This window comes from Podarcis muralis, chromosome 14 (assembly GCF_964188315.1).
Source record: "Podarcis muralis chromosome 14, rPodMur119.hap1.1, whole genome shotgun sequence".
NCBI lineage: Eukaryota > Metazoa > Chordata > Lepidosauria > Squamata > Lacertidae > Podarcis > Podarcis muralis.
In genome coordinates this window covers 27,813,099-27,828,387 of record NC_135668.1, presented here as the reverse complement: position 1 = coordinate 27,828,387, position 15,289 = coordinate 27,813,099, and positions in this window count along the sequence as shown.

Here is a 15,289-nt window from a genome sequence, read left to right as displayed (position 1 = left end):
TGCTATAATAATATACTCTTATGAAACTGCAGGTTATTACAATTATCCTGCCAATGTCCTTATCTGTTTACAATAATCCTGCCAATGTCCTTATCTGTTTACAATTTGTTTGTAATATTCAATAAACCATTTCCATTCTTTTATTAAAAGTTCTTATTTTTCCAGTAAATTTCACCATTTCTGCATAGTTCATAAGTCTTTGTATCCATTCTTCTTTCATCAGGACTTCGTCTTCCTTCCATTTTTGAGCAAATATCATTCTTGCCGCTGTAGTCACATACTGTAAATGAATAAATTTCTATACCATTTAGGTAGTTCTACCCCTATAATTCCCAGAAGTAAAGCTTCTGGGTTCTTTGTTTTTTTTTACAAATGTTATTTTAAACATCTTTTTCCATTCATTATATATCATGTTTAGCCTGGAGAAGAGGAGGTTAAGGGGTGATATGATAGCCATGTTCAAATATATAAAAGGATGTCATATAGAAGAGGGAGAAAGGTTGTTTTCTGCTGCTCCAGAGAAGCGGACACGGAGCAATGGATCCAAACTACAAGAAAGAAGATTCCACCTAAACATTAGGAAGAACTTCCTGACAGTAAGAGCTGTTCGACAGTGGAATTTGCTGCCAAGGAGTGTGGTGGAGTCTCCTTCTTTGGAGGTCTTTAAGCAGAGGCTTGACAACCATATGTCAGGAGTGCTCTGATGGTGTTTCCTGCCTGGCAGGGGGTTGGACTCGATGGCCCTTGTGGTCTATTCCAACTCTATGATTCTATGATTTCTCAGTAAGCTTTAACAGTAAGACCACCACAGGCTACAAACAAATCTCAAAAATCCTCTGACACCCAGGTTGAGGGGGAGACTGCTGCCACATTGCAGATGTTGACAGAATGGCTGTTGGAAGTGCAGCAGCAGGGATCATCCACCTTGTTACTTAAGGGTTAATTCTATTCTCATTGAAGTCAAGTAGCCAAGAGGAGAATGGGTGGAGGTGTTGCTTAGCAACCAGGCAGAGTTATATGATCTTCACTTAGATAGCACGTGCACTGATTGGCCATGTAGTTCTGAGTTTTCCTTTGTATGTTTGGTTGCATATCTCTGTGCTATGTACAAGGCCTGAACTAAGAAAAACAAAGCCTCTCTGTTTCTTTCTCCTCAAATTATGCACTGTTTTTGTTCAGGTTGGTCAGTCCAGTGTTAACAGGACTTTTCTTTTTTATTATTATTAAATCGTTATTGGTTTAAAATACAAAGATACAAACATACAACAAAGGTAAGTATTTCAGATTTACATACAAAAAAGAAAAAAGAAAAGAAGGGGGGGAGAATAATTTTGAAACAAAGACAGAAAAAATGATATAAAGAAAAAAAGAAAAGACCAAAGATTTATACAACATTATATCTATCATATAATTTTTTTTTGCAAAAACTTCCAATCTTTCTCATTATACTTTTTCTGTTGTCTTGCTTTTATCGTGCGGTTTTGTTTTATATCCCTTTTCATACATTCCACTATATTTATATCATTTATCTATTATTCGCAAGTATCATTCCAATTCTGCTAAGGGGAGTTTTAAACCAGAAAACATACAGAGAATGGAAAATATTTAAAGAATATATAAGATTATATTGCAAAAAAAAATGTGAACAGGACTTTTCTGCCTGGACTCCATCTGCATTATTTGAGTAAGTGAGACTACACTCTCTACCAGGACTAACTAGGAAGCCCTGTGGGAAGGCAACATGCTACATAACAACAGAGAGAGAGAGAGAGAGAGAGAGAGAGAGAGAGAGAGAGAGAGAGAGAGAGACACGGGGTGGGGTGGGGTGGGGTGGGGGGAACAGACAACTTTCCTTCCCTCAAGCACTGTGCCAAATTGGCATTAACTTGCTTAAGCTGCCAGCTACCAGGCATAGTTCATTAACATTCTGCCCATTTGCCACGGCGTTACTATCGTGCTGATCAGCTTGAGATATTTTTTTAACAAACCTCAGCTTCATCCAGGCAGCCAATTAAGAGGGCTCTTTGAACTCATGCTAATGAATGCATTATGGTATCATTCGAGGCTCATGGCAAGAGGAGGCATGTTTGGCAAGAGGAGGCCAGCCCCTCTTTCCACCCCTCTCAAACGCAGACACACAAACACACAAGCGTTGCACAAAACAGGAGGTGTGGCTGGGTCAAATCCCACAAGATGGCACCCTGAGCCACCTCTGGGGAGACTGATCTTGTTCTCCGGTCCTGCTTGTGGACTTCCCATTGGGGCTCCTGGGTAGCCACTCTGAGAACAGGATGCTGGACTAGATGGGCCATTGGCCTGATCCAGTAGGCTCGTCTTTTGTTGTTAAGTCTCAAACATCAGCAAGTGGCGGTCATTTTCTAGAAAAAGAGGTGCCGGAACTCACCATGAACACCTCCCCAATCTCATATGACAGCAATAGTGCCCACCTGAGAGGTGCTGGAACTGAGTTCCGGTAAGTTCTGGTTGGAAAGAAACTCTTGTCAACAAGGCACCAGACTGGGGAAAGGGTGCTCTAGTCCGTCTTCTCTGTGGAGAGTTTGAGTTAAAGCACCAAGTTAGCGGAAATGTCAATGACCAAACAGCCAAGACTGCTTCTGTGCCTGATAGTCTTATCTTGTGCGCCGCCATTGCCAAGGCTCTCAGTCAAGCCATTCAGTCAAGCAACCTGTGATGGTCGTGCAAGTTGCAATTTGTTTATAAGCTCGTGTTTGTAATGAATCATGCAAGGAAGTGTTCACCGCATGGAGACAAAAGTCTGGAGTTGCTAAATCAAAAGGGAAATGTCACGACGCAGTTTGCCTCTCCCCTTGGCACAGAGTATCTTTCAGGGTTTTGTTTTTTTAAAAAAAAAACAACCACACATACACACACGTGTGTGTGTGTGTGATTTTCTGCTTATTTCAGCTGTTTCTTTTTGTCTTGTTTTTATATAGCAAAAACTAGGCACGGTATCTGGTTTTAAATAAGAAAGGCTTCAGACTTTTTTTTTTTAAATTGTACACTTATTCAGAGTGGAAAGAACAGCCCAGTGCCCTTTGGAACTCCTTTTCAAGGCTAAAATCTTTTTTCTTTTACAGAAATAAGTAAGCAACAATGTAGAATAGAGTTTGGAGAGGGGAAACTTCCATACTGCAGTTGTTTGCAAATAAAGAGGAGGGGAGGATTCACAGCAACTCACAGGCAAAGAATCAACATTCCCATCCTAGCCACCACTAATAATATTATTAAAATTAGTACACAGATAGATTCAGGGTGCCTCCCTTGACTGGTGAGCTGCGGGGCTGTTGCAGGGGTGAGGAACCAGGTCACTTTCAGATGTTGCTGGAATACAACTCCCATCATTCCTATCCACTGGCCATGGTGGGTGGAGCTGATGGTAATTGGAGCCCAACCGGGTGTTAGGGGTTTAAATCATTGATTACTCAGGACTACAAAGGGGCCACAGCTCACAAACAACCCACCACTCCCCAAACCTGTAGGTGGGATTATTAAGCATGAGAATAATCAACCACAGTGTAACCAGGAGGGTGGGGGCTTCTTACAGCAGTATTATTACCCTCCTAATGGTATTTCCCTTAAAAAAAAAAACTTTCAAGGCCACCCAGCCCCTAAGAATCCTAGTATAGTCCAAGGCAGAGCCATGACTTGCTAAATGCTAGGAGTGGACAAGAGAGGATGGCGTGCTCGCTTGGTGCCCTCTGCTGTAATCCCAAAGCATGAAAGGCTAGAAGTTGGAAAACGAGGAGCTGAAGGAAGGACCAGAGGTGAGATACAGCAGGGAGCTTGGGTGAATCGGTCAATTTCAGTTTCTTAGGTTTCCAGTTTACCACACTTCCACATCAGTTTGCATCTTTAAAAAAAATAGTGCTCATGAAAATGCACCAGCATTTTAGTGCAGATTTCTCCTTAAATTCACATTTTTGCAAAGCAATTTCCCCTACTATAATGTGTTTCTGTATGCCATTTTCACTAATATAGGTAAAGGTAAAGGGACCCCTGACCATTAGGTCCAGTCGTGACCGACTCTGAGGTTGCAGCGCTCATCTCGCTCTATAGGCCGAGCGAGCCGGTGTACAGCTGTGGCCAGGTCATGTGGCCAGCATGACTAAACAGCTTCTGGCGGACCACAGCAGTGCACGGAAACGCCGTTTACCTTCCCGCCAGAGTGGTACCTATTTATCTACTTGCGCTTTGACGTGCTTACGAACTGTTAGGTTGGCAGGAGCAGGGACCGAGCAACGGGAGCTCACCCCGTCGCGGGGATTCGAACCGCCGACCTTCTGATCAGCAAGTCCTAGGCTCTGTGGTTTAACCCACAGTGCCACCCGCGTCCCGCGTTTCACTAATATAGGTACATTTTAATGCACGCTTCACCCTAGCGCATGCATTTTTGTGCGCATTGCTTGGCTGGAGAGCTGCACTGCAAAATTCAGAGAAGTTTGGACTTTGAGGGATGGCTGTGCTCATGTATAGTTTCAGAAAGTGTGGATTAGGGAGGCTCGTCATTAAAAGCAGACCAGAACAAATTCCACTTCCATTTGTAATGCCACACATTGTGTTTTGCATGTGTGTTGCTGCAGGTTGAGATCATGGAGATATTTTCACATCACAAACTGGCTTCTTGCATGCCAGGCTGTCCCTGGGAAGTTGTCAACAAGCTGCTTAGTGATTGGTTGGCAGTGTCACCATGGAAACTGGGGGTTCAGTTGGTGTGGTTGTTTGTGCTTTGGGCTTTTTGTGTGTGCTTGGGGGTGCCTAGGATCCTGACTAAATTGTGCCAAAAGGAATGAGTTGCCAACTTGCCAAACTACAGGGAATTCTCAGTTACTCTGCCCAGCTAATGAACAGGTTTCCTCTAAGCCAGCCTTCCCCAACCAATCAGTTGCAGTCAGCACAGACCACAATCAGGGATGATGGGAGTTGTAGTTGAAATCACCTGGAAGGCGCCAGCTTGGGGAAGACTGCCCCACCATAGAAAAATAAAAATTCAGCCCTGGAGAAATATATACCACCAAAGAGCATAAGCCACAAGGGGGTTAGATGTGGCACGACTCAAGTCCTTGAAGATGAAAGATTGGCATTTATCAAAATGTGACAGTATAAATATCTTAATTACATTAGGGCAACTGCCAGAACATAATTGCCTGAATGGTACAGACAAGTATGCTAAATCTTCTCCAAGTGGTAGCCAGGTAAAGATGATTATGTATCATTACACTTTTATCTCTGCAAAAGCAGTTTGGGGGGGGGGGCTGCTTCTTCTTTTTGTGATCTCTTGGGTACAATTAAGTGTTTGCTTCTTCTCCAGGAGAAGATTGAGAAGGTGAGACAGGAGAGGGAGTCATCCTGCTCCAAGTTGTGAGGGGTGGAATCTCTCACTCTTGCCAGCAGTGAGGCTGACATATTCCCATCAGCTTCTTTTAATCATCCTGCCCCCAGAAACCTTTGCAAGGCAAGGCAGGAGAACAGCAAGCTGCCATTTATGCTTATTTGACGCGTGGGTGTCATTTGAAACCAACGGATTCAAATGACAAGAAAGGAGATAAGGAAGAACTTATTGATGGTAAGAGGTGTTCAACCACGGAATGGACAACCTGGGAAGGTGATGGACTCTCCTTCACTGGAGGTTTTTCAACAGAGGTTGGATGACCATCTTTCAGGGATTCTTTGGCTGTGATTTCTGAATTGCAGGAGGTTGTACCAGATAACACTCAGGGCGCCTTCCAACTCTACAGTTCTATGATTTTATGACATCTTTTTCTGTTCAAGCAAGTTTCTAGATTGGGAATGACTGGAGCAACCTAACTCTGTCCCATTTCATTTTCACTGGTGCTCAACTATAAATCCATTTCATCTCACTTTTTAAATAGCAGACAGATTCCCAGTCTGTAAATTGTACATATTTAATGGACTTTTGATGTATGGAAGTGAGAGCTGGACCATAAAGAAGGCTGATCACCGAAGAATTGATGCTTTTGAATTATGGTGCTGGAGGAGACTCTTGAGTCCCATGGACTGCAAGAAGATCAAACCTCTCCAATCTTAAGGAAATCAGCCCTGAGTGCTCACTGGAAGGACAGATCCTGAAGCTGAGGCTCCACTACTTTGGCCACCTCATGAGAAAAGAAGACTCCCTAGAAAAGACCCTGATGTTGGGAAAGATTGAGGGCATAAGGAGAAGGGGACGACAGAGGACGAGATGGTTGGACAGTGTTCTCGAAGATGGTGTTCTTGAAGCTACCAGCATGAGTTTGAGCTAACTGCGGGAGGCAGTGGAAGACAGGAGTGTCAGGTGTGCTCTGGTCCATGGGGTCACGAAGAGTCGGACACAACTAAACAACAACAACAACAAATGGACTTTCTGCATCGAAATCACAATTTTTTCATACCTTTTATGTATGCATTTTTCTGTGAAATGTGCATATTTTTAATATAAAATATGTACTTTTCTGTGCACTTTCTGCACACCCAAACAGAACTGCAAGATCTGCAGCACAGCGGAATGAGCCTGGATAGCTCAGTTGGTTAGACCATGGTGCTGATAACACTCAAGGTTGCAGGTTCAATCCCTGTATGGACCAGCTGCATATTCCTGCATTGCAGGGGGTTGGACTAGATGATCCCCAGGGTCCCTTCCAACTCTACAGTTCTATGATTCTATGATTCTATGAAACTAGGAATTTCATTCTGATCTGCAAGCAACCAATGGCTCTTCAGAAAAAAAGGAGTGTCTTGGTCAAGCTCAACAGTTGTGGAATCCAAAGTTTTGAGAAGCTCTTAATTTACCCAACTAAGTAAGAAAATGCCCCAAAGATCTCAGTCCCCACAAGCAAAAGTAGCTCACCCATATTCCAAATAGTCAGGACACAATATACAAAGTGAAATTTGTAACGCAAGCATGCAAGAACACCCATTAAGCTTTTGAAATGCAGACCTCATTGGGGCAGACACAACAAAGGGTTAAAATGCAGCATGGCCACGAGGTCAGGAGTCCCCTTTGCATTGCTTGGAATCCTTAAGCTCTCTCATAAGATCACCCACAGGCTGCGTCAGACCCTCAAGAAGATCAGATTTGCCTGCTGTTGCAACACACTTGTCAGCACGCCAGGTCTCCATTCACTACCATAAACCGAATCTCTAACCCTTCCCCCTCCATGCTCCATATTTTCTGACAATCCTTCATTTATCCTAACTGCAACATTTCATTGGACAGAGAATCATTCTGGGGCAAAGAATCGAAAGGCACTTACCAAGCCCTGACCAACAGCTAATGGTTTGTGGGGTTGGAAACCACCCGCAGCGGGTTGGTTTTCTCTGCGATCACAAAATCATAGAATTGTAGAGTTGGAGGGAACCCCAAGGGTCATCTAGTCCAACCCCCTGAGATGCAGGAATCTTAACTAAAGCATCCACAACAGGCGGCCATCCAACCTCGGCTTAAAAACCTCCAAGGAAGGAGAGTTCACCACCTCTCGTGCAAGTCCGTTCCACTGCCACACAGCTCTTATGGAAGATGTTTTCACCAGACTGCACAAGTCCACTGGCAATGGGAAGACCAAGACCAAGACCAAGACCAAGACCAAGACCAAGACCAAGACCAAGACCAAGACCAAGCCCTTCCCCCAATGGGTCTGCAAGAAGAATGGAACATAAGAAGTGGCCTTATTTGGAACCAGACCCATTGAGCCACCTACGTAGCTTACTATTGTTTACATTGGAAGACAATGGCGCTGCAGGGTTTCATTCTGGGAATTTCTCCCAGCCTTACCTGCAGATGTAGAAGATTGGCCATGGGGCCTTCTGCATGCCATGCAAATGCTCTAACCACTCAGCCTCGATCCTTACCTAAGGGGAGGAGAAGTGCATTTGGTTTTTCCTCCCACCTCCCACGAACCTGAAGTTCTCTAATTTTCACTCCTCTGTCTAATCCCCTCCCTCCAGCCTGCACTCTCAGAAAGTTGCAAATAATATAAAACCATAATGATTCTTATGCATGTCGTGGCATAAAAGAAAGGAGATTTGCAGAGGCCTGATGAAAGCAGAGAGTTCAGCCAGCAAACTCTGAGAGATTGTTGGCAAATTTGTGAATTGGCCTCTCCCTATCTTCTACAACCCGTAGAAAGTAGCTGCACTCAGGATATAAACAGAGCAGGCTGAGAAAGGCCACTTCATGGTGCCTCAGAACTAGCCAGGACTTTGGGCAGGTGGCAAGGAGCAGGGGCCGTCAGAAAGGTGACAGAATATCCACCCCATGTCTTTGTGTAGCGTCTGACACACGTTGAGGATTATCGCATTCAGAAATACAAAGCACTTCCAACATCTGAAGTGCCAAAAGCAACCTCGGCTAATGGAAAACTTTGCAGAGTATTTAACAACTGTTGTGTTTGTCCAGGCTTTTTTGCATGTTAGTGAAGGAAGTCGGCTTTTAACACTGACACTTTGGTTGCTCTGTCCTTTCGTAACTATTCGCGGATTTTGGGATGTTGTTGCTTTTGAATTTTTTCCTGGAAACTCTCTGGACTGAGGAGCGGGATGCATTCCAAGCAAATAATTAATAGGCAAACTTGGCACTGACCTTTCAGCAAGCAATCGCCAGTGATTTCAGCCTCTGGGTTTTGTGGCTGCACTTAAGTTAGTCAGTTCAATTCATTTCATATTTAAAGGTGACCCTACCTAATATGTGAACTGTGGGGGAAAGCCACCCTTTGGAATTCACACTTCTCTGAATTTTGCAATGAAGTTTTCCAGTTAAGTCATGTTTACAGATATGCATACATATGCATATATTAGTGAAAACAACATACAAAAATGTGTTATATTGGGAGAAATTGTCTATATTAGGCAATATTGAACGCAAACATGTGCATATTAGGATGAATTCACAGTAAAATGCTGGTGAACTTTCATGAGGACTTAAGAAAACTGATGTGGAAAACTTAAGGCTGGAAATTTTTGAAAATGAGAGAAACCAAAATGGAAGGATTTACCCATCCTTCGCTTTCATGCATTACAATGCCATTGGTAACTTTAAGTAAAGCGCTGGGCTGATTTGGGCAATCATAGCTGAATAAGCTAAGATACGAACGTGCCTCTGGGGTGCCGGTGCCACCCCCGTGCTTCTTCCTTTGTGCTGGGAGCAAAGGAACCAGAAAGTTTTCTGTAGAGTTTTTTGTTCCATCCAAACCAAGAAACTATGGTTAACATAACACAGGATAGAAAGCAAACTTCATCATCCATAATCACTTCAGAAATATATATATACGTTAAACCATAGTTTCCTGGTTTGGATTAAACGGGAAATTGTAGCTAATGAGAAACCTCCTGGTTTCTTAGCTCACTTGCACAAATGGAGAAGGGAAGTGGCTGCAAGCACAACCCAGAAGTTTGCTCATAGCTTATTGAGCTGAGAATGAACATCCAAATGCAGCTAAGTTCACTCACAGCAACCCCCACCCCCAAGCTGCCATAGAGGGATAATATAATCCTGGTCTATTTTACGGTCCTGTTTGCAAAGATTACAGGGTGACTATATGAAATGCATTGAGGTCTCAGGAAGAGCCAGTGTGGTGTAGTGATTAGAGTGTTGGACTAGGACCTGGGAAACCTGGGTTCAAATCCCCACTTGGCCATGAAGTTCACTGGGCGACTTTGAACCAGTTACTGCCTCTCAGCCTCACCTACCTCACTGGGTTGTTCTGGGGATTAAATAAGGAGGGGAAGAACCATGTCCACCAGCTTGAGCTCATTGGAGAAGTATGGTGGGATACAACTGCAAGAAATACCGCAAATAAGTGAACTTTATGAAATCTAAGGGGCTTTTACCCAACTTTTCACAGGGGAATTGGCTTTCTTCCTGTTGCTTTTTCATTTTCAAATTAAAACAACAACGTACTTTAAGTTCGAACCTTAACATCACTTCTCATCTCTTTCAATAGCCAGTGGATGAAGTCACGAGAGGGAATACAGGTCTTTTATCCATCAAAAAGATTGGCACCTCAGTCAGACTAGAACACCCTCCCAGTGGGGCTGCCTCATCAATCATGCTGCCCCCTCACCTCCATCCTCTCCATTTCCAGAATCTCAGCAAATTGGTTAGGAGTCTGGTATACTCATGTCCTCCTGCTTGGCTCTAGTCCCATCCTGGCTTTGTTTATCGAGACCCTTTGCTTCTCGTTCTAAATTCACAACAAAGGTGTCATCAGGTGAACGGGACATTTGATGCATCAGAGTTAAGTGCACTTTTCGCTTCTGCTTTACTGTGCCAGTATGGCCAATGATCATGAAAATTAAGAGTTGTAGTTGTACGGCTTCTAGAGAGCCACAGGTTAGCTACTCATTTTTATCCTGCTCTTCAGGCAAAAAAGAAAGGGGGTTGGCTTCCAAAGATCAGAACTGAAAAAAGTACCTGCCTGCAGACTTATGTTTTTGAAGACGTGGCACGCAAGAAAAGGAAGATGGGGAGGGAGGAGGAAAAAAGCAAGCTCAGACACCAGCGTTGTGTGGAACCACCCTTGTTTCTCAAGTGTCTTGTTGTGGCTACGTGGCTATTATAACTTAGCACCTGTATTTGCTGTTTGAATATGTATGAAAACAAGCAAATAGTTTGTATCAGTTCTTAATTCCTCTCCGTGTCTGTGAAAACAAATCTCTAAAGCCACACACACACATCACTTTTCTTTTTTTTAGAAACCTGGGCAGCAAAAGTGAAGGAATCACCTCAAGACATTCCTCAGCAGCTCTTATCTGATGAAAGATCTCCGCAAATGCGCCCAGGCAGCAAAAGAAACGCTCCTTTGTTAGGCCTTAACATTACCTCATAATCCAGGCTGGAGTGCTTACGGAAGTCCAGATGGTCCATTTAAAATAAAATAAAAAACGAGCATGTTGCCCCTTCTGGTTCGCCCAGTTTGAGGAAGAAGCCATTTGCTGCTAGAAGTTATTGCGACACCGAAACACGATTCATGCCTCCCTGATCTCCCACTCATTCCATAGGCTTCAGAGCAGACGGCAAACTGGGGGAGCGAGAGGAAAAGGCAACAGAAAGAGCCCCACATCACGGCTCAAGTTTTAGCAATATCCTTCAGCAGGGCTGTAATTAGATAGCGCACTGCATTAATCTGCCGCATTGCCTGCAGGCCGCCGTTGGCCTCCAGCAAAACCTCCCTTAATGAGAGAGGATTCCAAAGATTCCAGGATGGGAAACGGCACATGAGAAACCCTGGGCCCTTCTGGGTTCTCTTCCCAGTCAGCTAACCCAGCAGTTGGCTAACTGACTGAGCTGCATCAACCGGCAGGTCATGAGGAGGCCTATGTCAAAAGTAAACATGCGGGAGGAGGGATCCAGTTCAGTTTGTATCTTAAGGTGAACCCACCCGACTCATGTTTCCTGGAGCAATACAGTGGTACCTTGGGTTACAGACGCTTCAGGTTACAGACGCTTCAGGTATGGACTCTGCTAACCCAGAAATAGTACCTCGGGTTAAGAACATTGCTTCAGGATAAGAACAGAAATTGTGCGGCAGCAGCGGGGGGGCCCATTAGCTCAAGGGGTACCTCAGCTTAAGAACAGTTTCAGGTTAAGAACTGACCTCCAGAACAAATTAAGTTCTTAACCCGAGGTACCACTGTACGCAAATCAAAGCACCACCACCCTTCAAAATCTGCACGGATCTGAATTTTGCAATGTGGTTCTCCTATCGAAAGGAATGCATGAAATTGTGTGTATTTATTTTGTTTACAAATTTGTACACCACTTGGTTGTTTTTAATATTAAAAAGTCCCCAAAGCAATTCAGGACAGATTGAAAGGAAGGGCTTAATTCATGCCGCACAGGGTTAAACTATGGAAACTCGCTCCCACAGGAGGCAGAGGTGGCCAACTTGGATGGCTTTCAAAGAGGATGAAAGAAATTCATGGAGGAGAAGGCTACTAGATGACTATGCTGTGCCTGTAAAGCTGGAGGCAGCGCTTCTGAATCCCAGTGGCTGGAAGCCACAGGAAGGGAGAGGGCTCTTGTGCTTACATGCTGCTTGCTTGGCCACTTTGAGAACAGGATGGATGATTAGATGGGCCACCAGTAGGTTCTTCTTATGCATGGAGAAAATACCTATACAGAGAGAGACCGACAGAGCTTTTTCTCCCTCTCTCATAATAATAGAACCTGGGGAACTCTCTCATCAGGGAGTCAGGCCTGGCACCATCACCACCAGTGGTTTTTGGCACCAGCCTCAGGCGTTTCAGTTTCCTGAAGATTTTTTGGCTCTTAATCATGGATCCGACCTCAGTAGGATTCTGGCTTCTGTTCATCGTTTAGTGAGGTGGAGTCAGATTTTATAGGATGACTAGATCAGCACTGCGGGAATTTTGCTAGCTCTGTTTTGTTTGTTTTTCTTGCTGTTTGTTTTTTAACTGATTTTAGCTGTCTTTGTGTTTTATTGGGTTGAAAGTCATTTTGACGCTCCTTTATTGTTTAAAGCAACAGGTAAAGGACAGCCAAAGCAACCTGTAATTAGCTTGTGGAATGCACAGCATTTCAACTCACTAAAAAGCACTGAAAAAATGCATATTTTGCATCAATCGTGCGTGCAAAAAACCCTACTTTGTGCAAAAATCGCATTTGAAATGTGTATAATTTAAATGTAATTTTTTTCATGTTATTGTGAAAAACCCACACAAAGTGAGATGAAATTGACCTATAACTGAGCACCAGCAAAACTGAAACAGGATGGAATTTGGCCATTCAGCCCATCAGTACCTGCCAGGATTCATCCCTTCAAGAGGTCTGTTGCCTTTGCTAGTTCTCGGTTGTTGTTTGTACTGATTAAGACTCTCACGCTCTACTGACTGAGCTATGTGAATTAATACATGCGTTATAAGTAAGCAAGTCAGAGCATCTGGCGCTAGTAACCCACCTCCCCAGAAAGAACGCCTTTAAAAAGTACCTATAAACTGCAAGTTTGCTTTTCATTAGAAGCAGAAAATGCGCCCAAGCCAAAGGGATTCCCTCCATCAACCTAACTGGAGTGGCTTATCTTGAAAATCAAGCCCAAATTCTCCAAGGCAGGAGGAGGGCTTTGAAACCTGATCCTCAGATGCCTCAAAGAGGGCGAAGGCACCTCGCTCTGAGCCCCAGAGCCTCTAACCAAGACTTCGATCGGATTGGCTGAGGGGGGGAGGGATGGTCAGAGTAGGGGGGGGAGTGTGTATCATTCTGTTGCAAGACATTTTGGCACCTGAGGCAAACCACAAAACGGCACCCCCCCTCCCCACCAGGGAAGAACGGATGAGTGCAGAACTACATCAGGAACAAGGGGGGAATAAAGATCTACATTGGGATCTGCTGACCCAGTGGATCCTGCCGCCTGAGGCAGTCGCCTCATGGGAAAAATAAATCTCAGCAGTGAAGTGCTCATTGGTGACAATTTAAACAAGAAACAAAGGCCAAAGAAGAGGATGTTATGCTTAGGTTTTGCTCCCCAAGACCCAGAATAAATCTAAGCAAGGGTTTTAAAAGGAGGATGAGATGATGTGGTTGCATCTTCCTTTGTGACAAAAATCAGGTGCTGTGTCCCTTGGATGTCTATGAGGAAAGGTGTTGACGATCATTTTACTTTATGTTATCTTTTTATCCAACTGAATGCATTCTGTTTTATTCTATCACACACATTTGGATAATGTGTTTTATGCGCTTCCTATTTCGTCTCCCTGGTGCTGGTCATTGACTGCACCAGTGAAGATAGGCTTTCTTGAAGCAGCAACAGTTAGCTGAGGACATCAATAAATACTGTACCGCTGTCAGGAGGTGCCCACACTGGCACCTGAGAGCACAATGAAGTAGTGCATTTCACAACAGTCTCTCTCTCCCCCCCCCCCAATTCCCCATCAGCACAGCTTCATTCATGCCAGAACCACATTTTTAAATTCCCAACCAAGATTTATTGGGTTTTCCTTGAAGCAGGAAGTGTGGGGATTTCAGGGCCCACATGTTATGAAAATCCTAACGACATATATGAATTCTTTGGTGTGATCAGCATGTGCTTCTCCACCATGCTTGGTGGGTCACACAATGCCAGCAAATGTGTCCTGCCATCGTTCTTTTGCTCTCTATCAACTCTGCCAGCCCTCCAGTTTGCAGAAAGTTGCAAGCTTTGCATGCAGGAGGTCCCAGGTGCAATTCCCTGCATCTGGGACAAAGTCCTGCCTGACACCCTAGGGAGCAGCTGCCAGTCAGTGCAGACAATACTGCACTAGATAGACCAAGGGCCAAACTCTGGATAAAGTAGCTTCCTATGTTCCTGTAAAGCGTCCATCTCCTTGCAACCCCCGTAGCTGCATCCTCTGTTTTCTGTCTTCCTTCGCAGGCTAAGGAATGCAGAGCAATGAGGTGGGGAGGAATCCTCAGGAACATGCCCTGGAGAAGTTCTCTGTTGGGGCAAGCGTCCCTCAGCCTTCCTTGTCTCCCACCTGTGCCCACGTCTTGGAGCCAGATTTCCTGGGAGATCCTTGTAGCTGATATGCCAGGGTGTTGCTGCTTATCAGTCAACGGCAAAGCAGGAGGAGTGAGATGGAGCCTCTCCTTTTTATACCCGTCTCACATTCGCCTTTAGGACAAAGTGTTATCTAAATAATACTGTGTGCCAAGCTATCTTTCTTTCTCCAGAAATTGCACGTATTCCTCTGGTTCAGAACGGTCCCTCTTTGAATGGCCTTCTAGCAGAAGCAGTGCATCCCACATGCCTGAGTTCTGTGGGAAGGAGCCTCCTGCCTTCGCTTGAGGCCTTGAACACCAGGCACCTCAGATGTGCTCTTTCTGCAGAGAAACACTTTCCATGGGGTCCCAAACATCTTAAGAATGTAAGAAGAGCCTGCTGGATCAGGCCAATGGCCCATCTAGTCTAGCATCCCATTCTCACAGTGGCTAACCAGGTGCCCATGGGAAAACCACAAGCAGGACCCAAACAAATTGATGCTTTTGAATTCTGGTGCTGGAAGAGACTCTTGAGAGTCCCATGGACTGCAAGAAGATCAAACCTCTCCATTCTGAAGGAAATCAGCCCTGAGTGCTCACTGGAAGGACAGATCATGAAGCTGAGGCCCCAATACTTTGGCCACCTCATGAGAAGAGAAGACTCCCTGGAAAAGACCCTGATGTTGGAAAAGATGGAGGGCACAAGGAGAAGGGGACGACAGAGGACAAGATGGCTGGATAGTGTTCTCAAAGCTACCAGCATGAGTAGCCACCAGGGAAGAATGGTTATGCAAACTTTGC